Source organism: Tamandua tetradactyla, chromosome 5 (assembly GCF_023851605.1).
Source record: "Tamandua tetradactyla isolate mTamTet1 chromosome 5, mTamTet1.pri, whole genome shotgun sequence".
In the NCBI taxonomy this organism is placed as follows: domain Eukaryota; kingdom Metazoa; phylum Chordata; class Mammalia; order Pilosa; family Myrmecophagidae; genus Tamandua; species Tamandua tetradactyla.
Window position 1 is genome coordinate 172,344,092 of NC_135331.1, and position 23,627 is coordinate 172,367,718.

At 38.5% G+C, this 23,627-nt stretch overlaps 1 long non-coding RNA gene across 2 annotated transcripts in view; it reads right to left on the reverse strand.

Annotated features, from left to right (window-relative positions):
* Positions 1–351: 351 nt before the first annotated feature.
* The window catches only part of LOC143682880 (uncharacterized), a 151,155-nt gene continuing 127,879 nt past the window's right edge, over positions 352–23,627 (reverse strand). For both annotated transcript variants that reach the window (XR_013175343.1, XR_013175342.1), the window contains one exon: positions 352–619. This is a non-coding gene — a long non-coding RNA (uncharacterized LOC143682880). The remainder of the gene's footprint in view (positions 620–23,627) is intronic.

The window sequence follows — 23,627 nt, forward strand, 5'->3', positions numbered from 1 at the left end:
GTGTCCCTAGAAAAAAGAATATGGCCCAAACATCCTGAAGGTCAAACCATTCTTTATACTTTAGATGAAAACATGCAAGGAAAAATAAAATGCTTTTCTTCTTCATGTGAGATAAGATTTTTAAGTTTAAAAATACCTTGATTTTCCAGAATCTCTTTAATAATTTGGTGCTATCTTTCAGGAAAAAGACAAAAGAGAAAGAGAGAAAGAAAAAAGGAAAGAAAAGAGAAGTGAAAGGATGGAAGGAAGGAAAGAGCAAAGGAAGGAGGGAGGGAAGGATGAAGGAAGGAAAAAAAAGGAAGAAAGGAAGATGCTGCTATCAAGATTTCCTTGTGTGTGTGTGTGTGTGTGTGTGTGTGTGTGTTTAGTTATTATTTCAAACAATTTTGACAGTTTGTCCAAGAGTGAATATAAATTGAATTGAATTTCCCATATCAGTTTTTCTCAAACTTTGGTTTTATACAGTCACATTCAAATGAGGAAATTTGATAATGAACTTATCTTTACCATCAGTCCAATATTTTATGAATTAATAAAATCTGATAGTAGATGGGCCACGATGACTCAGTGGCAGAATTCTTGCCTGCCATGCTGGAGACCCAGGTTCAATTCCCAGTGCCTGCACATGTAAAAAAGAAAAAATTCAATAGTGAATCACAAAATAAAATAATGTAAAAAAGAATCCCACTGAATAAAAAATACTTTTTAATGTTTACTTTTGCATTTGCTGCTCCTGAATTTGTCTAAGTCGTCTCATCACCGAAAGGTGAGCCACACCTGACATTTGTTTGCAATGTGAATATTGTGCTGACTGCTTCAGCTTAGACTCTTTTCACTTCAACAAGCCTGTATTTCCGTGTGCCATGGGAGGGCAAAAAAAAAAAAATGACACATCCCTCTAGCCAATTATGTTAAAACCATATTTTGCATAGCACTCCATGTTACCATTTGGCCTTTATCCATATAAAGACATATAATGCATTTCTGTGTTAAGTCCAGTCTTACTGTTTTTTTCATTACCCCATGAAAATAAGCACCCAATATAATTTTTGTGGCATCAAATCAAAGTCTCAGTTTCTTAAATAATTTAAGAAATTAAAGTCTTAAGTTTATAAAAACGTCTTTCCATTACAAATAACTGTGAAAGAAAAGTTCTGTCATTATAACAGTAAAAGGGGGCAGTGCAAGAGTGGCTCAGTGGTGGAAATCTCACCTGCCATGTGCATAACCGGGTTCGATTCCTGATTCTTGCACTTCCAACCCCCCACCCCTCCTCCAAAAAAAGAAACAGTTAAAAGGAGTCCCTCACAACTGCTAATTTGAGACAAATGTCATCTTGACATTTGGCTGGGCCAAGGACATGAGGAGTTAAATATCAACTCCTGTGGTGATTTTCTTGGCATTGATGAGCTGGTAACACAAATAGACACCCTGAGACTATGGGGTAAGCTTCAGGTGATCTGGCATATGATACATATACCTTTATTATTTCAGTGAAATGAAAAACACAAAATAAAATAAATTGATGATAGAAATTGCACACCCCGAAGAATGCATGAAAATAAACCAATTTGAACAACACTGCCATTACAGCTCTACAGTCTTGAACATAAAATCTATTTTTTAAGTGACGATCCTTGGATGCTTTTGGAGTCTTCAATTATCAAAGAAATACTTGACTAGACTGATTTTATTTTCTAAAAAAAAGTGTTTTGGTTTAGTTTTGAAAGTTTGTGCAAAAAAATTTTTTTAATGAAAGGTATTTTTTATTGCCTTAAAATATTATTTAATCTGCAATTTTAGTTTATCATTATGCTCTACCCCCAGAAGTTTTTTTTTTTTTAAACTGGGTTTCAGTTGCCAAGACTTGTAATTCAGCATCTGCTTAGTGAAATCATCCATCGAAAACCTGTTAAAATACGTTCATGAAAGGTATCTTGTGGCATTTTCTACAATTACTTTGTATTTCTCCTAACCTAAATCATTTTATCGGTTAGTAACTAATAGGGATATTTTTTCTTTTTCTTAGTCACTGAAAATTTTCCTTTAAAAGTCATATTTCCTGTTTTTATTGTAGATTATTCCCTTTTTTTCTCAATTTGGATTTTCACTTGGAAGTGTAATCATTCTTTCAAGGAAACTATCATTTTATATGATGATGTCATCACTCAAAATGTGTATGTCCACGAAAAAAGATAGAAAATAAAGCAAATATCAATGTGATATGAAAGGAACATGTGACAATTTGGAATCTGGTTTTCCTTTGCAGAAAGAGCAATTTTACTTTCGAGAACACCACCCAGATAGTATCAGATAGTGTTAACTAAGCATTGAACCAATTCCAAAGAACCAATTTCAGAGTTACTGGGTTTCTGACTTTGGACAAGATAAATGTCATTTCTTTCAATACAATTTACGAATTCAAATTGTAATACAGCTTAAACACATGGCCATTTACCATAAATATCTGGAGTTAACTTGCATTATGGGTTCTGGCTCCATTTCTATTTTTCTCTGACATAACCTATCTGCCTTTCTGGTATGTTAATTTATAAGAAAAGTATATTTAAATGTCACTATGAAAGTATCCTGGAGACATGGAAATTTTGCTCCTTTTAAAGAGCTTTTTCATTTGGGAAATACTGGGTTGGTTTGTTTTCTTTTTGGTCCCAGAGTTAAAATGAATCAGCAGTTTGTTATGCTTCCAATTTGTAATCAAGACCAAAAAGTTAATACCAACAAAGCAACTTCAAGAAAATCATTACAGTACCAGATGAGTTATTAATGGGATAATAATAATAATAATGATATGTTATACCTCTACAATGCCTTTCATCTGACCATCTCACAGGACTTTCCTGACAAATGCTTTAATTTTACCCAAATAAAATTGTATACTCTTCTGTAAGTTTTCCTCAAATTTTTACTTCATTAATCATATACCCCAAATCCCCTCATTTCAGCATTTCAGCCATTTATGCATGTTTTTTAAAGAATATCTGTGTACTTTTCGATAGTCTAGAAAAATTTTCCCCCTGGAAACTGAGAACAGGTGCTATCAAAGTTAAATATCTGTTAGCCTAAGTGATACCAGAATGAATATAAATATACTCATCTCTTTTCTAGGTCAGAAATAGAACTTCTAATGACCTAGAAAATCAAATCTTTGAACAATTTGTCTGATTTCAATAAAACAGACATTTGTTGTTCTTCCAGTTTGAACCTGCGACTAGCAAAACGCTTTTTTAATACACACACACACACACACACACACACACACACACACACACACACACACACACACACCTTTCCTCTCATTGGGGTTAATAGTGGTTTGATATGGTGCAAGGTGGTCACTGGTGAAGGTAACCTTTCTTCTCTCTGCCCTGTGCCCCTCTTGTGGGGACTCTGAGAAGTTGGTCTAGTAGAAAAGGACAGCCTTCCCTAAGAGAGAACTGTCTCTTTGGAGAAAGGCACAAAATGGCTAATGCTTTCCTGGTGAAACCTATACTTGGACTCCCAAAGTGTATTCATGAGCAACCCAAAACATCTGACTTGGCCATTTAATCACTGTACATAAACAACAACAAACTCCTTTACCCAATAAGATTAGAAAGGACTAGAAGGGTTAAAGTATGAAGAAGTTCCTAGGATAAAGCCAGCTTCTTCATGACTATTTATGGCCCAAGGGGGACAATCCCATCAAAAAATGAATTAAAACAAAAACAAAATAAAATAAGACAGAAAACAGCCTTGAGTGTAAACAGAGAAAATTCAGTTGCTGCTTTATAGCCTGACCTCTTATCCCAAGGTAGTCTACCCCTTCCTGAGGTAGACTCTGTGTGGTCTGGGAATTCTCTTTTGTAAAATAAATTGGGGGTACACAGGAATATCTCCAAAGCAATAGTTCATGCCTTTCAACAGAAACTCCAAACAGTCCTAGGCCCCAGAGAGTCCAGAAATCATTGCATTCGAGTGATAATATTGGTGTCATTAATAATGACCCAAAGAGTCTCTCTTTCCTCCCTGACCTGACCTGCCCTCAAAAATTCACCAAAAATCAAAATCAAAATTTTACTAAGTACCATATTTGGCATCTGGTGCCAACAATTTCTCAATGTTTTGAAACATAAAGGGAGACATTCTACCCACAAGCCCTGTGCTCCTGTGCTCCTGGATGGCCATTCCCTGGCCCCGGACACACTCATGAAGGTGCTTCTGCGTAGTCATGAAGACTCTCCCTCTCAGCCATTGGTTGATTTATTCTAGGTTCTGCTTTTCCTCCTCCCCCATCTCTCATATCTGTCAACCCCCTTCCACAAATACTGGATAATATGGAAACCAAAGTAGTAATGTGTAGCTATGTTGGACAAGGTAAGGTTACGGTAGTATCTGTGGACCCTGTTCACTGGCATTTGAAGAGCAGCTTGTAGCTTTAAAGTATTTACTGTGAGTTAGGGTATAATTCATTTCCATTTTATGGCTCAGTAAAAGGTCTTAAATGACTAGTCCAGTTTTATCCAGCTGGTGCAAAGGAGAAGCATGGCCCAAGCCCAGGCGTTCCCACTGGGAACCTCAGTATGTTCTACCTACTGAGCCAGCCTTCCCCAGAGAAACACAGCCTGGTCGTCCTCTCCCCACAAATACTCATAAAAACAGATTCCCAAACCAAATAAATTTCAATTAATGTAGCTCTGTATTGTGAGAGAAAAACACAATAAAATATGTTTTTCCTTCTTAACCCAGCTGTGTCTGGAGAACCCTCCACAGTACAGAAGTGCTGTCGTGCTGTTGTGCTGTGTAGCTGTATCTTTGAAAGCAACCTGAGGTCTGCAAAGCTGGGATAGGAAATAAGATTTTTATTCCATTTCTCCTAATGTCCTTCTCGAAACATATAATTTGAATGGATTAACCATGGAAAGGAAGACATTTGTTTTCTCTGTTTACCTGCTTTAGTATATCAGAGTTTTAAATGAACCCCACTCCTTATCCAAAATGGTTTTCATGAGGGAACTCCAAAGTTTCCATCCAATACTTTCCATGGGGTGCACCACATCACCTAATACTATTACTGGTCTCTTTAGAGCTAGTTTTCCTATGACAACCAAGCCTGCTCAGTTTTTGCCAGATCAGTCTTTTTAACCTACAGACCCATGATATTAGTGCCCTCCTCAAAAGCATGTCACTGATCATGGCCTACTACAAAATACTGCTGAGACCTTCTATAACTGGGCTCAGTTGACCTCTTCAGTTTTGTTTCTTCCTATTCTCCTACACCAGTAATGACAAACACAAGGCCCATTTATCATCATTCCAAGCCCTTTCATTCATTTAATATGTTGTTATCAAATCCCTCTTATGTGCCATGTACTGTGCTAGGTTTTAATATATAATAGTGAAAAAGACAGGCTATGACCACAGACCTCACAGAGTTCATGACTACGTGGAGAAGACAGACAACAAACAAGGGAATGAATAAACTTTGATAAGCAGTATTAAGGAAGCAAAGTGACTACAGAGACAGAAAATATGACAGGGCGTGTGAAAGAGAAAAAGCGGTCTCTGCTGTTTAAACAGGACGGTTGTGGAAGGCATGCCTGAGATTGTGAAATTTAAGTGCGAGGCAGTCAGCTATGCAAAGCAGCATTCCAGATTGAAGGACCTCCTGTGCGAAGAGCCTGAGGTGGGAAGGAGCTGGCAAAAGCTTAGCAGCCAGTTTGTCTGGAGAGCAGGGAATCAGGAGGACAGTCTCAGACGAAGCTCAGTTCAAATCATGAAATCTTTTCAAGACCATGAAGAGAAAATGGTATTTTCCCAATATAATGGGAAGCCAATAAAGATTTTTAGAGGAGAGAATGTCATAATTAATATTTCAGAAAATTAATATTTTTGAAAGATATCAAGGAGACCTTGATAATCAGGATGAGGAACTTAAAAAACAATAATAAAAAACAAAACAAAATGTACAATAATAAAGAATGTTGAAATGATAGTAAAGTACAGACAAAAAAGACAGTAAGGTACAGATGAAAAAGACGTACAAATATGTGTTTACTGTGGATTTTAATACTGTCAAAAATAAGCCTGGAAAATTTTAGAGGTTCCGTTTCAGGGCTGGAACAATCCCTAGGCTAGCCTGGGCCTATGGTATGGAGCAGAGTGCAGAGACAAGGCAGGACGTGGGGTCTTCCGGTCAGATTTCAACTTTTTAGTCCAAGTCCACTGTAAAAATCTAGAGGGAGGGGAAACAAAATGTAAATTTCAGGATACATCACAATGTAAGTTTAGTCTGAATTTCAGAGCATGAAAATGTATGGTATTCCTAAGTAAATTCCTGGTATAAAACTAGCTAGCATCTAAGAAAATAAATTCTGGTCCAAATTTTTTCTTTATTTAATCTGGATAATAGCTCCAGGGAAGTATCAGGTACAATCCCATGTTGTCCAACTGTGTGTATATTCTGTGCTACATTTATTTGCAAGAAAGGAGAAAAGCTGTCTGACTCTCACATTTCCCTGCCGCTCCTTCTATCCTATCACATTGCTGGAGAATACCACTGACTTGATGATTATAATAGACTGTCTTAACTGAACATTTACTTCAAGCCAACCACTGTTCTAAGCATTTTACCTACATTGTCTTGCTTGCGGGTGTGGAAACTGAGGCTGTGAGAGGTTAAGTAATTTCCCAAGGTCCTATGATTTCATACTAGCAAGTGGCAGAGACTAGATTCTAACTCAGGCCTAACTGCAAACTCGTGTTGCTACCCACCGTGTGCTGGGGAGAAATGGGAAACAATTCTGTAGAATTCTTGGGGAAGAAAAGACCCATGCACCAGCAAATGGTCCATAGGAACAACCCTTGGTAGGTTCAAGAAGTACGTCTAAGTAGATGCCATTTCCAGTCCCCATATGCTACAGAGTTCATCGCTGTAATAAAGATGGCCTTCTATCAGTACTTATCACCTTCAACTGACAGTGTTGAAGGTTTTGCCCAAAGTTGTATTAAGGATTCTTGTCTTCAGAGTCTGATAACAAAAGGGTGAGGAATAAGGGGATTAATCAATGAGTGAGGATATATGAAAACAAAGAAGTTGAAAGTCAGATCTAAATAAGGATAAAAGCAAAAAGAGGTGGTAGGTTCTAGCTAGTATCTTTTAGGAAAATATAGAACAAAATTACCTTAATACATAAGCTAAAGTTTTCCAAAAGGTAGAACACTTAGCACTGCTTAAATGAAGACTGATTTTACAAGGTAGATGAACGAATATGTTTTCATTCAGAAAAATGTGCATGTATATATACATGTATATATATATATATAAACATATATATTACATTAGATCTGTGATTTAATGACTGAATATAAAATTTCAGTTATATTTATAAAAAGAGTCCATTAAAATTACATAAATAACAGTAGGTAGGTGTGCTGATATGGCAAAAGTTGTGAAGATGGTATTCAAATAGTTGACATTAAGGAAGGGCATCTTAAAACATACTCCACTTGTTCACCATGGTATTTATTCCTACATTAGTGAAAATGTTATTTTTTTTAAAGTTAAGGTGGTGTTAGATTCACTGAAATAAAATCTTATATATATGTATCTTTAAGTAATTTGTGTCAGTAAAGTTAGCAGATCCCTCTGAGATATCAAAACAAGCCAGTATCAATACCCATCAATTCTGAATAAGATCTGAGATTACTGGGACCAAGTCCTTCTCATGTTTATGCCCTGCCTAATACTAAAGACACTATTTTTTAAAAAGTGATGGCAATAGCCCTTTTTTCTTTTTGACAAATATGCAGAGTAGTCCTTAGGTAAGAAGTGCAGCAAATAAATTTTTTTAAAAGCCCACTTCTGGGCGGGCCACGGTGGCTCAGCAGGTAGAGTTCTCACCTGCCATGCCAGAGACCCCGGTTTGATTCCTGGTGCCTGCCCATGTGGGGTGGGGGGGGGGGGAAGCCCAGTTCTTTATTCAAGCTAAAGCAACCTAAAACCCAACCAGGAAGGCAGTATCGCCCTGTGTAGAGTGGGGGCTGTGTTTTCAGACTGCTGAGGCCCTTTAAGGTCGCTGCTGAATTTCTTTCAGTTGGGCATGACTTCTGGGTCCCGGAAGACGCAGCACGAGGTTGCCTAACCTATTTCTCTAAGACCGCTGGTGGGGCTGATGTCAGCACTCGGGACTTCTGCATGGATTCACAACTGGTTTTACTCTTCACCCTCTGTTTCCTGCAGCTTGGGATCAATAACTTTTTTTCCCTGTACCAGGGCTTCTCTTAAAAACATAAGAACAAGGTTAAAAAGGAAAAGTGTCCTCTTTCAGAGTCTCAAAATACCATTGTTTACTCTATCGGACATCGATCTGGGACTGTGGCAGCACATGTTAGGGTGTGTGGAAAATGAGAAAGAAAATTTCTTAACCCCTTACACGAATTACAAAACGCACGAATACTGAACACCCGTTTATCATCTGTCGACTATTGTTACCAGTTCCAAATCTGCTTCGAGTCAGTGTAGCCGACCTCACCCCCTCTCCCAGCTGTCCCTCAGAGGCACTTACAATATGGTGATAAGCTGCCTTCCAGATATTTTCTTCATGGTGCTAACAGAGGATGTCACCCAGACTTAACTTCCTCAACCATTCTTTTGAGCAAATTCCCAGGTAGCCACAGCAATCCCAAACTGCAGCCAATTGAATTTGAGGATATTACAAATAAGCGTCTCTAGTTGTTGCAATATTTGAAAGCAGTGGTTTCTTACCAGGCACAGTGGGCTGTTGAGAACAGCCTTAAGAGCTTTTGATTAACCATCTGGAGTCCTGTATGAGTGCTGTCCAGCTCCTGGTGTAAAATAGCACCCACCCCACTCAATTTGCTCGAAATCTAGCTCAATAAGTACTTGAGGCAGGAGTCGTTAAAATGATATTCCGAGGAACCACATCCAAAATTTGATTCCACCATTTTATGATATGGTGAAGAATGTTCCCTAGCCTTTTAATAGCTATGTTTCCTTCAATTCAATCATCTTTGCCTGATAGACTGATTGGCTCAGGGTCGGTCAAGAAGTTTGAGGCAGCAGCTGCTATTCCTGCTTCATTGGAGCAATCCATCAGAGGAGATATGTCCTTCCCAGAGCGACAATGCTGCTGCCAACAGAAATAAGTGCCAAAAACACCATCAGAGGTTTATCTTCCTTAAGAAACAACATGGAAATGGGGTGTGTTGTTTTGCAAGTAGAAAATCAAACAAAATCATGGAAGCAAGTTCTTATCAAGAACCAATTTCTCAGCCTGCTTGTATGTGGCCTTTGAGAGGCATCAGGATCTGGAGGAGAAATCTGAAGTTAAAAACGCCTGGGATGAAATTTTGGCTTTGCCACTTACTTACTGTATCACTCAGGAGAAGCTCCTTAATATCTTTGAACTTTTGGCTCACCATCCATAACATAGGAGGTTCCCTGAGGAAATTATTTGCAAATACAGTGCCACCCCATAAAACGAATCATGGGAATGAACTTCTCCTCCTGCTTCCTGCCCCAACCCCATCTCTCTCTCTCTCTCTCTCTCTCTCTCTCTCTCACACACACACACACACACACACACACACACACACACACACACACACACACACGCGCGCGCGCCATCCCTTCCCCTCCCCCAGCATTGAAATCATGTAACTAGATTCTATTCCTTCCTTGGCTCCATCTCCTTTGTTCAGTCGCACATCAAGTCCACCTCCCTAATACCCCTTGCAGCCATTCTTTTCTCGGTATTTCCTTTGCCACTCTAGGACAGAAGCACTCATTGCTCATTATTGAATTGTTACAAGAATCTTCTAACTACTTTCACTGCCTCCATTTTCCCAATTTTCAACTGGGACAATGAGAGCAGCTTAATAATCTAACTGATTGCAAAAATAATTGCTTTCCCAGGGTAACTCAGCTAACAGGAGGCAAACAGAGACTTGAGCCCAGGCTGCTCGTGAGTCTGAGCTCCTAACTATCAGCCTAGCTGCCTCACCCGCTGGGTATGAATGCCCAGGCCTGGGCACAGCACCCTTCTTGATCTGTCCCAGAGTACTGCCCCAAGCTTTCCTTCCACCCTCTCTATACACCAGTGGTTGATTTACTTGCCCTTCCTAAAATATGCCTTCTTTATTCTTTAAGGGTTGTTACGCCTGCAAGTAACAAGAAAACAACTCAAGTGGCTTAAAAACAGGGTATTCATTATCTCATTTTACAAGGTCAGAGGTAGAATCATTTCAGGAGTATTTGATACTACAACTTAGTACTGAACCTCAGACCCAAGTTCTTTTCCTTGTCCCACTCTACCTGATCAACAAGCTCTCACTTGAGCACCTTTCACGGTTGCAAGATGACAGCCATAGTTCTAGGAAGCACATGCAGACACAATAACATCCTGTTCTAGTTTGCTAGCTGCCAGAATGCAATATACCAGAAACGGAATGTCTTTTAAAGAGGGGAATTTAATAAGTTGCTAGTTTACAGTTCTAAGGCCAAGAAAGTGTTCCAATTACAAGTCTATAGAAATGTCCAATCAAAGGCATCCAGGGAAAGATACGCTGGTTCAAGAAGGCCGATGAAGTTCAGGGTTTCTCTCACATTTGAGAAGGCACATGGTAAACACAGTCAGAGTTTCTCTGTCATCTGGAAAGGCACATGGTGAACATGGTCAGGGTTCCTCTCTCATCTGGAAGGGCACACGGTGAACACAGCGTCATCTGCTAGCTTATTCTCTCCTGGCTTCCAGTTTCATGAAGCTCCTTGGGAGGCGTTTTCCTTCTTCATCTTCTTAGGCTGCTGGCTGGTGGACTCTGCTTCACATGGCTATGTCGTTCTGCTCTGCTCTCTCTAAATCTCTTTCATTCTCCAAAATGTGTCCTCTTTTATAGGACTCCAGAAACTTATCAAGACCTACCCAAATAGGTGGAGACATGTCATCACCTAATCCAGCTTAACAACCACTCTTGACTAAATCACATCATCTAGGGAGATGATCTGATTACAGTTTCAAACATGCAGTATTGAATAGGGATTATTCTATCTTTATGAAATGGGATTTTGATTAAAACATGGCTTTTCTAGGGGACATACATCCTTTCAAACCAGCACACATCTCATGAAATAGATTAACTGTGGCTTCACTGCATGGCATGATTTGAGTGAAGAATTCTTTGCCCATAACTTCTAATCCCACCAACCCCGTCCAGCCAACTTCACTGATATCTCATTGGACAGAGCTATATAACAGAGCAATTTGTAAACAAATCACCAAGGGGTGAGAAAAATTCAACAGCTTCCCAAATTTTTGTGATATGATCACAATGAAAACTACATTGTACATCCCAAATGAGTATGCACACAAATGAAGACTTCATAAATAAAATTCTTTCTTGCTCTGCAATGCATTCATATATTTTCTATTCTATTTTATTTTCTACATACCACTCTAGTCCATTAACTTCTAAAAATTGTGATTCCAACCATGTCCATTAATTTTTAAAAAATCATGATTCCAACCACTAGATTGATTTTACAGCCCACTAATGGATCTCTACCTGCACTTTGGAAAATTCCAGTTTAGAAATCAAAATTTATCCAAATCATGTTGAAGAGGGGTTAACTCAGGAATAGGATCAGGGCAAGTATGGTAAAAAGGGAAATAGCTATTTTGAGAACAACCAATAATGGTCTGGTTTTTGTGTACTTTGGATTGCATAGTTATCTTTGATCCATGCTTAGCATACCCCTAACTCAACAATCATTTGCTAAAATTGTGATGTTTCAAACTTGGGATGTTTCCACTTATTGCTGAAAAATTTGGAGTTTTTATCATTTCAAAAAGACTAGGATTCTTTAGAAGTTTTTAAATCACAGAAAATAAATCAAGCACTTTTTTTAAATTCAAGATCTAGTTTCTTTTGATGATATAAGAAGGGCAAAAGGTCATGGGAGTTCAATTAATTTACTTTAAAATGATCCTTTTAAATGATGTTCAAAGAATAAATCATCAAAGATTAATCAGGGAAGACTGAATCTCTCCCCCTTGTTTAGAACGTCTAAGGAGCCGGGAACAGCTGGCCTATCTCTGTTCTCTCTCTCCTGATTCATTTTGTGGGTGACCCCAGTGAAAGGTCACCCTTGGGCCCTAAAGCACATAAGCCTGCTCTAGAGACTGCTGCTCTCTCCCTGCAACCACCCGACTCTAAAGAGCCTTGTTGAGCTCAGCAGAGACCTGAAGAACCCAAGCGTACTTTTTACCCTACAAAGTCTGACTCTTCACTGGACTATAGTCATTTTAATTTTTACAGTAATGCACCAATGCATGAAATGTGCCTAAGCATCTGCTAGGAGCAAGGCACCATGCTGAACTGCAGGGAACCCCTACATTCTTATTCTTAAGTAGTGTCTACTCTTAAGCAACTTGATGACTAGCACAGGAGTTAAGCTTACAAACAGCTACATGAGGCGGAAATTAAAAGTGGAGATTTCCAAGAAGGAATGCTGATTGGCATTTGTTATGTACCCATGGACTATATTTGTATCAATTACCTCATCAAAACCATAACCATTTTACAGTATTATTATTTCCAATTTGCCAATGAGGAAACTGAGCCTCAGAAAACTCTAGTAACTTTTCCAGTGGAATAAGATTATTCTGATGGAACCTGACCTCAGAAGCCACATGTAGAATGAGATCCTTCATGCTCCAGTGTTCATAATTCTTTGTGTTACCTTCTCTGCATCTCCAGGCAAAAGACAAATTTATCCAGCTGAAAGGAAGGCATATTTAAAGTAGACCTTTGAAATAGAAGGAACGTATTTCTCTCAGTGATGAAAAGGAGTAGTGGCATGCTGAATAGGGCTGGATTTCATGAGCTTTACAGTCAGGGAAAGCGAGGGTAGGGGGTTTCAGAGGACATTATCAGTTTGGTTGACACACAAAGTATAATGAGAGAGTCAAAAAAGCAAATCTGGACCAGGTAGGTTGGAGCTCTGAGGACCCTAAATGCCAATGTACCCAATTTTTACAATTCAGTAGATGTTCCCAGACAGAGGAAGCCTCATCTCCATCTTGCTCACTGGAATGTGAGTCAGGCAGGCAGGAAGTATGTACAGAGGTGAGCCCCTAGGCACAAGACTCAGATGTTCTGCTCCTTTGTGGTCCTTACTGTAAAGCACAGGGCCTTGCGTCTAATAGGTCTGTAGATTACATCATGTGAATGAATGAAAGACACAACAAGGGAAGGTTTCTGCTCCCTCTTGCCAAGTTCCTTAAGGGATATGCCAGGGTAACTTGTTATATAGCAGAGTGGGGGACCTGGGGACTGGCAAAGCTCAGGTCAAGTTTGACTGTTCCACTGTCCAAGCCTCCAGAAGGGTGATCTCAAGATCACCAGCCTTTATGTTCAAGTCAGATACGATCCCTTCTTTTTTCATGTAGAAATGGCGTACTTGAAGAATGGAAAATATTCAGGAAAAAGCAGACAAAAAGTATGAGGTAAAAGCTTTAAAGGATTTGCAATGAGATCCCCATAGTAAATAATTGTGTGGCTCCTGCTGCCATGTCAAGTCACATGTTTTACAGAGTGATATGGTGTTTCATTCAGACTGAGGAAGAAAACAGCCCAAATTCCCAATTGTGGGTTCTGTTACATATTGTCTTTGGGTAGGTGGGCATGGGTTGCATGACACTGGTGTGACAATTAGGCAGTTCTGTCTGTAAAAGCTCTATTTCAAAGGTTTTGCAAGTTGCCAACGTATAGATTGATTCCAAACATGAAGAGACTAAAATATATGTTGCACATCTTTGCAAAACTAGTCTGTCCTGCTTTACAGTCAGATAAAAAAGTAGCCTCCTCACAGTAGTTGTCACAAGTTGTCACAATGGATGCATCTTCCATTGGTTTTTATGTGCCAGTCACAATACAGTATGAGGATAAACTGTCCACTTTAAAGTGCCAATGACTAAGTGATAAAAAACGAAGATTTTCATGCTAACATTGGCCAATAATTAATGAAAACAGATGTTGGAAACTTTGGGTTTGGATATGTCTGCACAAAGTCTGTAATTCCAATCATGAGTTAGAGAACTTTCCAACGCCACCATATTGAACTTGTATTTGGGGCTAAATTCTACAGTAGTGTTCTTTTGAGAAGTTGTTGAATTTGGAAGAGCATCACAATAGCCAGGGCATATCATCCTCTCCTGAATCACCACATGGCTAAGACTGCCACATGCTTGGCTCAGAGAGGGACAGTACCAATTCAAACTTTCATTCAGGAAAAACATGCATTTTGCAAAGGCCAAAGAGGCTTCTATGGACTTTAATGACAAAGTGTATTATTTAAACTGTTCACAGCTCTCCACTTCCACCTTCACTCATAAAACATGAGATATTTTCATTTAAATTTCAAAAATGAAATATTTTTAAAAATACATTTTTAAAACAAAAAAATCTAGTGCATCAATAAGACATGGGATAAATAAAGAGATTTTTTCCCTATTTATTCTTTCATTTTTCATATAATCTTACAAATAATTTTTATCTTCAAGCACCTCCACTAAACTTTGGGGAACATGATATGCAACAATAAAATAACCCTCTCTCTCCCTAACCTGTTCTATTACAGCATACATAAAACTTCCTAGATACAACAAAAGCAAACACAATGAGAAGCTGAATTCTTGGAAAATCTGGTTTCTGGGTGAATAATTTCATCTGCTTTCAATGTATATCCATATGAAATTTTATTTTTGTTTAGTTTTTTTTTTTTTTATTTCTGTAAAACTCACTTGCAGGACATTAATTAAATATCTGATGAAACCCAGCACTCTTCAATTATGAATTTTATAATGCCAGATTAAGACATCTGGTGAAATGGTCTTTTTGAGTCCATTGACCTGATTTACCAAATCTCCTCTCTTCTGTCCTAGGTTATACTTAAGACATCCTACAGCTACAATGGGATGATTTTTTTTTTATATTGATAAAAGCAAAGTGAAACAAATTTCTTCCTTGGAAGCTGAGCTACTCTTATACCTATTTGTAATTCCCAGCTTCTGAACTATGGTTTCCAGTCATGACTTAAAAGAAGGGCGGTGCAGGTGAAAATGGAGGGTACAGTTTGGGGGCTTTATAATGTCCTAGGTGTGGAAGGGATGTTATTACAGATGACCTGGTTGCCCTGCCTTACTTCCTGGGTGAGGACAACTTTAGCCCCAGACACTTAAGAGATTTTTGCCAAGGGTTCCAGAAACAAATCTAAGGAGGAGAATCCAATATCCAATCATTTTGCTTCACTGATCAGAAAAACAAATTAAAATTGGTCATTGCAAAATGTTGGTAATACTTCCTGAAAAAAATGTGAGAAATTCTCAATAGAACAGATCAACTTGAATGTGTCGAGTTTAGCTCAGGTATCATCGCTTTCAGGGAGCACCTCTAATCATCCCAGGCTTCCCAGCCAACCCCCCCATCTCTGCTGTCAGTGCCCTTCCTCTTCTCTCCTTGGTATTCCTTTATATACTTCAAAAATGGTGTCATAGTCATACGTTTAGAAGCTTATTTTTAACTCTAGATGCTAAATTCCTTGAGAATATAATAGTTTAAAAAATGAGGTTTGTTAAATGAAGAGTAAGTAAATAAAATACAATATATACACATACATATAGGGAAACACACACATATAATTTCACTTTTCTATCTCAAAACAACAGGGATAATAATGTCAGTCTTGTAGTAAAATTGCTGTTAATGCTAAAGAGCGTGCTGTAACAAATACTAAATGCTACATATAGGACACTTAGCCATGTCAGGTTATATATTAGTAATTGAATAAAATCTATTGAATGTTTACTCACTCTACTCCTGGAATTTTTTTGAAGTGTAATAATCCTTCCACATACCAATGATTGCACTTTTACTATCCATTGATCAAAAAAAGATAAATGGATGAATTGGAATTTCAGATGTCAGATTGGAAACCTTGAAACCTTCCAAGGATTCCTAGCCCACAGGTTGGAATCTAGTAAACTGTAGATTGTTCCAACACTTAAAATGAAAATTACTGTCTATCACAGGAGTCATTACAGTATAGAAAAATAGCCACAACACGAGCAAAGCACAAAGGTCATAGAGTAAGAGAGGATGAGACTATAGAGGATAAGACAGTCTTATTTCTTCCTTGCTTCCTATTTTAAAATATCTCCATGAATTCATAGGCTATTATCAGCCTGCAGTCATTTAACTCATCTTCACCCTCTCTCCCACAAAGTTATACACTGTTCCAAGGCATAAAAAGAGGACACGCACACACACACACACACACATTTCCCACAGTACCTCAAGGAATCTATATGGATGACAAGTAGATAATCTGTGATTGTGTTTCTTATGAGCCTGAAGAATTCCAACCAGATTTGTTTCCAATCTTCCTTTTTAATGTATTTTATTAGTCAAGACAGCCCTGACTTAAGAGATAGAAATCAACCTCACCAGTTTAAGAAAAAACAAAACAGGGATTGGGGTAAAGAATGCATTAACTCACTGAAAATTCCAAGAGTAACGTAGTTTCAGGTAAGCCTGGGTCTATGGACTCATAAATTGTCACCAAGACTCAGTTTCTCCTTAAGCCTGTTTTCCTCCAAAATAGGTATTATTTTCAACCAGTTCCTCATGATTGTCAAGAAGGGTAGCTGGAACTCTGTATCAATAACCACAAAAGAAAGTGACTTTCTTTCTTCCAAGTCATTCCCACAAAACCCCATAAAGAGCACTCGGGTCATTTATCATATGTCAGAAGCAATCCTTATGATTAGAAGGATAAAAGCACTGATTTGACCGGCCTGGATCACATACGGGCTGGCAAACCATCCTGGTTTTCCCAGAACTGTCCTGGTTTTAGCTCTGAAAGTCCTGCATCTGAGGAAATCCGTCAGTTCTGAGAAAACTGGCATGGCTGGTCACCCAGTTTGCAAGTAAACTACTGGGGATGGGGTAGTTTCCAAACTAGGAGGAGTGGGCATGATAGCAGGGAACAAGTGTTAGGCAGGGAGAAATGTCCACTCCATAGGCTACAGCACTGCACTACCCAAAATGGTGGGGACGAGGCACACTGAGTACTTGGGATATGCTAGTCTAAATTGTACTCTGAAGGTCAGGCTGAATTCAAATGTGTATGAAGTGTAAGATACATACCAGATTTCAAACACTTAGTATGAAAAAAGAGTGTAAAATATTGTATTGATAATTTTATATTTATATGATGAAATGGTAATATGATTGATATATGGAGTTAAATAAAATGTATTATTAAAATTAATTCATGTCTTCTGAGTAGATACCTAGCAATGGTATTGTCGGGTCATATGGCAATTTCTATACTTAGCTTCCTGAGGAGCCACCAAACTGCCTTCCACAATTCAGCAGCTTCTTTTTACTTTTGCAATGTGGTTACTAGCACATTTAAAATTGTACATGTGGGTCTTGTATTTCTATTGGGCAGCAGTGCTCTACAGTTTATGTGAGGCGTAAATGGGCATGGTAAAAAAGATGCACCGTATGCTCAGGCATTTTGAACAACAAATGATAAACAAATTAAACAGAAAAAAACATCAGGCCCACAAGCAACAGGAAGTAAAAATGTCAAAATTAAGACCGAATTTATTCACTTTTCCATTCTTATACTCATTTGTGCCAAGAGCTGGACGAAATCCTGAGGCTCAAATTAGAAGAGGTCATCGTCCTTAAGAAGCCCACAGACCAGAGAGGGAAAGAGACATAGAGACAGAGAAAGAAAGGAAGGAAGGAAGAGAATGAGGGAGGGAGGAACAGCATGTCTAATTTGAGTTAATAAATTATACCATCAAAATAATTTTTTCTTCATTCAATCCATAGTCCTCATTTTCTCTTTCTATTGTATGGCAAATTCCTTGAAATTAGGAATTTTTGCCCTAGTAAGTTTTATACAACCAATTGCATTGGCTTCAGTGCTGTTTTTTTATTTACTGATCAAGTATTTATTGACCCTACAGATTAACCCAGTGAAACCTAGCAGGCGTGGGTTCAAATTCTTCCAATGTCCCTAATCAACTCACCTATTGCATATTTTTCACCCCACTGCACTTCATTTCTCAACAGCTGTGAAAAATAAGATCTTGAGTAACCTTACATGAACACACACATGTAAACACTCCCTCCTCTCACTTGCACACACACAAACACAAATACAAGTAGTTACCCCTTCTACATCGTGACTTTCCCCATCCTGGTTTCAGTATATCGTGGGTTGGCAAGGAAATTAAATGCCAATTTGAGGGAAGTTTTGTGGAAGCCACAGATGACACATGAAGGCCAGTAGATGACACAGAAAAAGTTTAGAGACACAGAAATGCATAAAATAAATGTAGCATTGTATAATATCAACATATTTTATCCTTTAACCCCATAAATACACAATTTCTTTCTTAAAGGTAATTTTCATATCTATTTACTATTTTTTAAATTTCTTTTACATACAGTATTTTTTCCTAACATTAACACACATATAGCCTATAACCAAACACTCAACCCAAATTTTACAATAAGGTACTGTAAACACCCCATAAAAGGAAAAGAAAAAAATCAGACTTCTTCCCTGGTACAAAGAAAGGGCCAAAAACTTACGTGGATTTTCTAGATCATGTAGGCACGGTTCCTCTAATCCCAGCGATGCAGAAGAGATGGCTGTATTTACTTGTAATTTGGCTTATTATTGTTAATCATGTGAAAATACCAAAGGGTGAAAACACCAGAAGGGTTATATGTACCAGCAATCGGTGCCTCTAAGCATCTTTGAGAATGTTTATTTGAAAAGATTGCCTCGTTTTCCCTCAGGACTAACTCATGGCCACTGCATAGAAAGACATGTGGAAAGATGGCAAGCAGGTTTTGATAGTTCCTCAGAGATGGTTCTTGTTAAATGAGTATACTACAGGCAAACAAAATGTAATCCAGCCCACACAGGTTAGAGACTTTTTCCAAATGCCTAAATTAGTGAAGGTAGGTATTACAAATAACATATTTATTGGAGAGAGTGAAGAAATCACAAACTCACTTGGATAAACACTATTAAATGCATACTTAACCAGCAGATTGCGACAGTTCCCCTCTGGCATTCACTGACAAGCTTGACTACAGCTGTAAATTCGGTTGCAAAACTTCCTTGTCTGAGAACTCACCCTGTTAGGAGGACTCAACCCAGGCTTTCAATCTACAAGGACAGAAAATTCAATGTGACAGAAAAGCAATTGCTATGTCAGGCCTTAGCAAGGAGAGAAAGGCCTTTAAATTAATCATGCCTTAGGGATACTGGCAAAACTGTGCAAAGACACATTCTTGGTCTCTCAGAGGAAAGGGGAAAAAAAGAGTCTGGAGAACTCAGCATATGCTGCCGTGGTACTGCCCTTCTAATATAAGCAGGATTTAGCATCTACTGCAGGAGTAGGAAAACATTGTTGATCTTGAATGAACACAAAATGCATGTAACTCTACAAGATTTGGGCTGTAGCCTTTATGCACAGTACCTGCCCAGGTACAGAGTAGAGAACAATGAAATTTTCATCTTCTCCCCTAGAACCTGTGAACTGAGTTCAGTAAACTGGAGGGTTTCAGGTTGCATATTAAATTTTAATTCTGTATAAAAGCAACAAGCTTGCATGAGCTTCCTGGCTAAAGAGAGGTCAAACCATCTTTAGTGATGCCGTTTCTCAGTCCTCACCTATACTGGACAACAAGGGTATCTAGGTGAGGGAAAGCAATTTTTTGCCTGACTTACTCTTGGGGACAGTGGCTTTAAAGCTGTCACAGATCCAGTAAGGGTACCATTTAACTGCCACCAATGGAAGGCACCAGTGCTTTTCCCAATAACTAAGCCCATGTTCACTCTTCCCTACTGTATTTTCTATTTTCCCCCTACCTTTTTACCCCTTTTCAATCCCCTTTCCCCTCTGGCTCTTCTCTAAGCATATCTATCATTACATATATGGGCATTCCTTAGTCTCTCTGATAAACTTCAGGGCCAGGACAGTTGGTGACCCTGGGTTCAGGCTTTGTTTGTGTGTTTCCTGTAAAGTCTCATGCATGTGACAATGTGTTCTTATTTCAAAGCTACCACCTAGAAATGCTTGAAGGAACAAATATGCACTCCCATTTCCATAGAGTTCTTAGCTTACTTTTCTTTTCCATCTTCAGTATCTTAAGCGCATCCACTGCTCAATTGTCCTTTCTTTTAAAATGTTGGTTAGAGTAGTGTCTGCTGTGTTAGTAGAGGAGAGAAACACCCATTTAGATCATAACCTCCATGAGGACAGAAAAGTTTGTCTCTTCTTTCCCCTCTATACTCACAGCTCCTACAATATCATCTGTTGAATGTATTTCTTGAAGCTCTGATTTCTTTTCATGCTAAGTTTAGAAGCAACCTGCTCAGTCACTTAGTCTAAATTTGAGTTTTCTTTCAATTAAATGGGTATATTCAATAGTTCCTCCTTGCAAAGGATGTTCTAAGGATTAGTGCAAATATCTGTAAAGCATCTAGCCCAGTGTATTACTAGAAAACAAATTAAACAGTTTGAATCTGAATCCAGAATCTATCTAATAATCTTCTATTTTCTGACAAAAATATTTCTCTTATCTCTGATCATCCAAAATACACCAAAGTCAACTGACTTGCTTTAATATCAGGAGGCTTTTGATGGCTTTTTGAAACACTTACATTCTATATTAAATCAATATTTATTAAGCACTTATAACATGTCATCGTTATGCTAGACACAGGAATACAAAGAAAAACTAAGATACATTTCCTTACTTGAAGAATTGCTATTTCTGATAAAGACAATAGACACTATAATGGAACATTGCAAAACAATGAAGTATCTAAGATTGAGATGAAACAGGAGTATTTAGGTGGAACACCTAAAACCAAGCTGGGGGTAACAGGAGAAGAGGGGGTCTATGAGAGAGGGATCAGGGCAGGTTTTGCAAAGGATATTACTTACAAAAGTGAGAGGGGTTAGCCAGAGAGGGAGGTAAGAGGTTGTTCTGAGCAAAGGAGCAGCCTGAGGAAAAGAACAGGGCACAGAAACTACATTATAATCAAGAATATGCAGGTGATATGTTTTGACTGGAACATGGAATGAGAAACAAAATGATGTCATGAGCTGAAGCTGCATGGTGATGAGCAGAAGCAAGATCTGAGGGAGCTTTGAATGTTATGTTTTAGATTTGAGACAGTGTCCTTATGGTTTATGGAGAACCCCTGAACAATTTTAATCAAGAGAGTATCATCATCATATTTGCACTATAGAAAAATCATCTGGTAAAAGTATGAGAATGAAACCCAAGGAAGGCTACCAGGGATTCTCAGATGTTAGTGTGCATGACAATTACCTGTAATTTTATTTTATTAGGCCTGGGCCAGGTCTAGGCACCTACAAGCTCCCCGGGGGATTCTGTCCAGACAACCTATAGTTCATACTTTGAGAAACAGGAAGAAGAGTTAAAACACACACACACACACAGCTACTACAGTAATCTAGGAGGCAAATTACAAGATGAGAACCAGGGCGAGAGTGGTGAAATTGAGGAAAGTAACTGAACTTGAAAGACATTAGATATGAGGACAGGGAGAGAGGGGAATCAGAGGCCCAGATCTCAGGCCCAAGCAGCTGACTAGATATTCTATGATATGAGAAATAAGGGGAAATAGTAGGATTGAAAAAAAAAGCTGATGACTTCTGTTTTTACATATCAAAGGTGAGGTACTCTGAAATAGGCCTTTGCGTCTGACCAGTGTTGGAGTTTAAGAGACCCAATGAACATGTTCCCTCTTTCCTACCTGAGTTTGGAACCAACTGAGAAATAGTCACAGGAGTGAAGCAGTTTGAGAAAGCATCAGCTTTGTTACCCTAAGAGCTAGAGCTGAAGATGTGGTATGGGGACTTGCTAGTACTACAATCCAGAATTAGGCACATCTACCAGCTATCACATAGGGCAGGACAGACCATGTTCTTCCCGCAGACAAACTGATTCTTAAGAATATATGCTGCACTATGGGGGAAGGCTCAGCTCCTTTTCCCAGCTCCCCAATGAGATAGGCTTCTCTCCATCTCAAAGGTCAGGAGAGTTGCTCTAATGGAAGATTCTTTTACTTCGGAAAAGACATCAGAACTCTAATGGAAGATTCTTTTACTTTGGAGAAAGTAGGGAAAAGTGTTGTCTGTTAACATACAGTAAAAGCACTTGGAGAAACATGCATGGAAGGCATGAAAGAGTATTCTAAGTGAACAGCCCCCACTAGCAGTTGAGCAATCTGATAGCTGATCAAGAAAGTGTAGATTGGGAAGCAACAGGAAACAAGAATGTACTCATTTCCTATTGCTGCCTTACTAGCTTAAATAATACAATAATACAAATGTACTAGCTTAAACAATACAAATTTATTATTTTTACCATGTGTACATCAGAAGTTCAACATACTCTCACTTGGCCAAAGTTAAGGTGTCAGCAGAGCTGTTTCTTCTTGGAGGCTCCTGGGGAGAATCTGCTTCTTGACTTTTCTAGCTTCTAGTGGCTGCCTGCATTTCTTGGCTTATGACCCCTTTCTCCTTTCATCTGCAAAGCCAGCAACAGCAAGTCAAGTTCTTCTCACACTGCAGCACTCTGACCCCCTCTTCTGCCTCTCTCTTCCACTCTGAAGGACTAGCATGATTGCACTGGGTCTACTTGGATAATCCAGGATAATCTCCTTATTTTAAGGCTAACTGATTAGTAGCCTTAATTCTTGTTTGCCATGTAATCTAACACGTTTTCAGGTTTTGGGGATTAGAGCATAGATAGCATAGGGGAACCACAATGCACTTATCTGAGACCAACATTTAAAGATTTTCTAGGATCAGTATTTGAATTTACTTCCCAGTGAAGAAAATGAGTTGATTATGAAAAAAAAAGAAAGTCTGTAAAAGTACTATCGACCTCACATTTTACCTTAGGAGTAGGTAAAAATCCTTTGCATTCACAGACATATTGATATTATACTGGAAGTGTGTAAATTAAAATTATATTTTATAAAATTACAGGCCCCAAGACTCTGAACTAAATTTGTTTTGACAGGAAAGTAAACAAGGACCAAGTGAAAGGAAGTGGGTGGGAAGAAGGGAAATAATATCTAGATCTATATCTATACCTATATATCTATAGATATTAGTTTTCCAGGGAATGCCATGACAGTTATCACAGACTGGTTGACTTAAACAATAGTAATTTATTGTCTTTCAGCTTTGGAGACTAGAAGTTCAACATCAAAATGTAGACAGGGCCATGCTTTCTCTGAAGTCTTTAGCTTTCTGATGGTAGCTTGCCAGCAATCCACAACTCATTTTATGCCTCCATCACATGGCTGTCTTTCTCCCTGACTGTCTTTACTACTGTGTCCAAATCCCTTCTGTTTATAAGGACTCTAGCCATGCTGGATTAAGGCCCACCCTGATTCAGTTTGGCCTCACCTTAACTAATAACACCTTCAAAGATCCTATTTATAAATGGGTTCACAGCCACAGGACCAG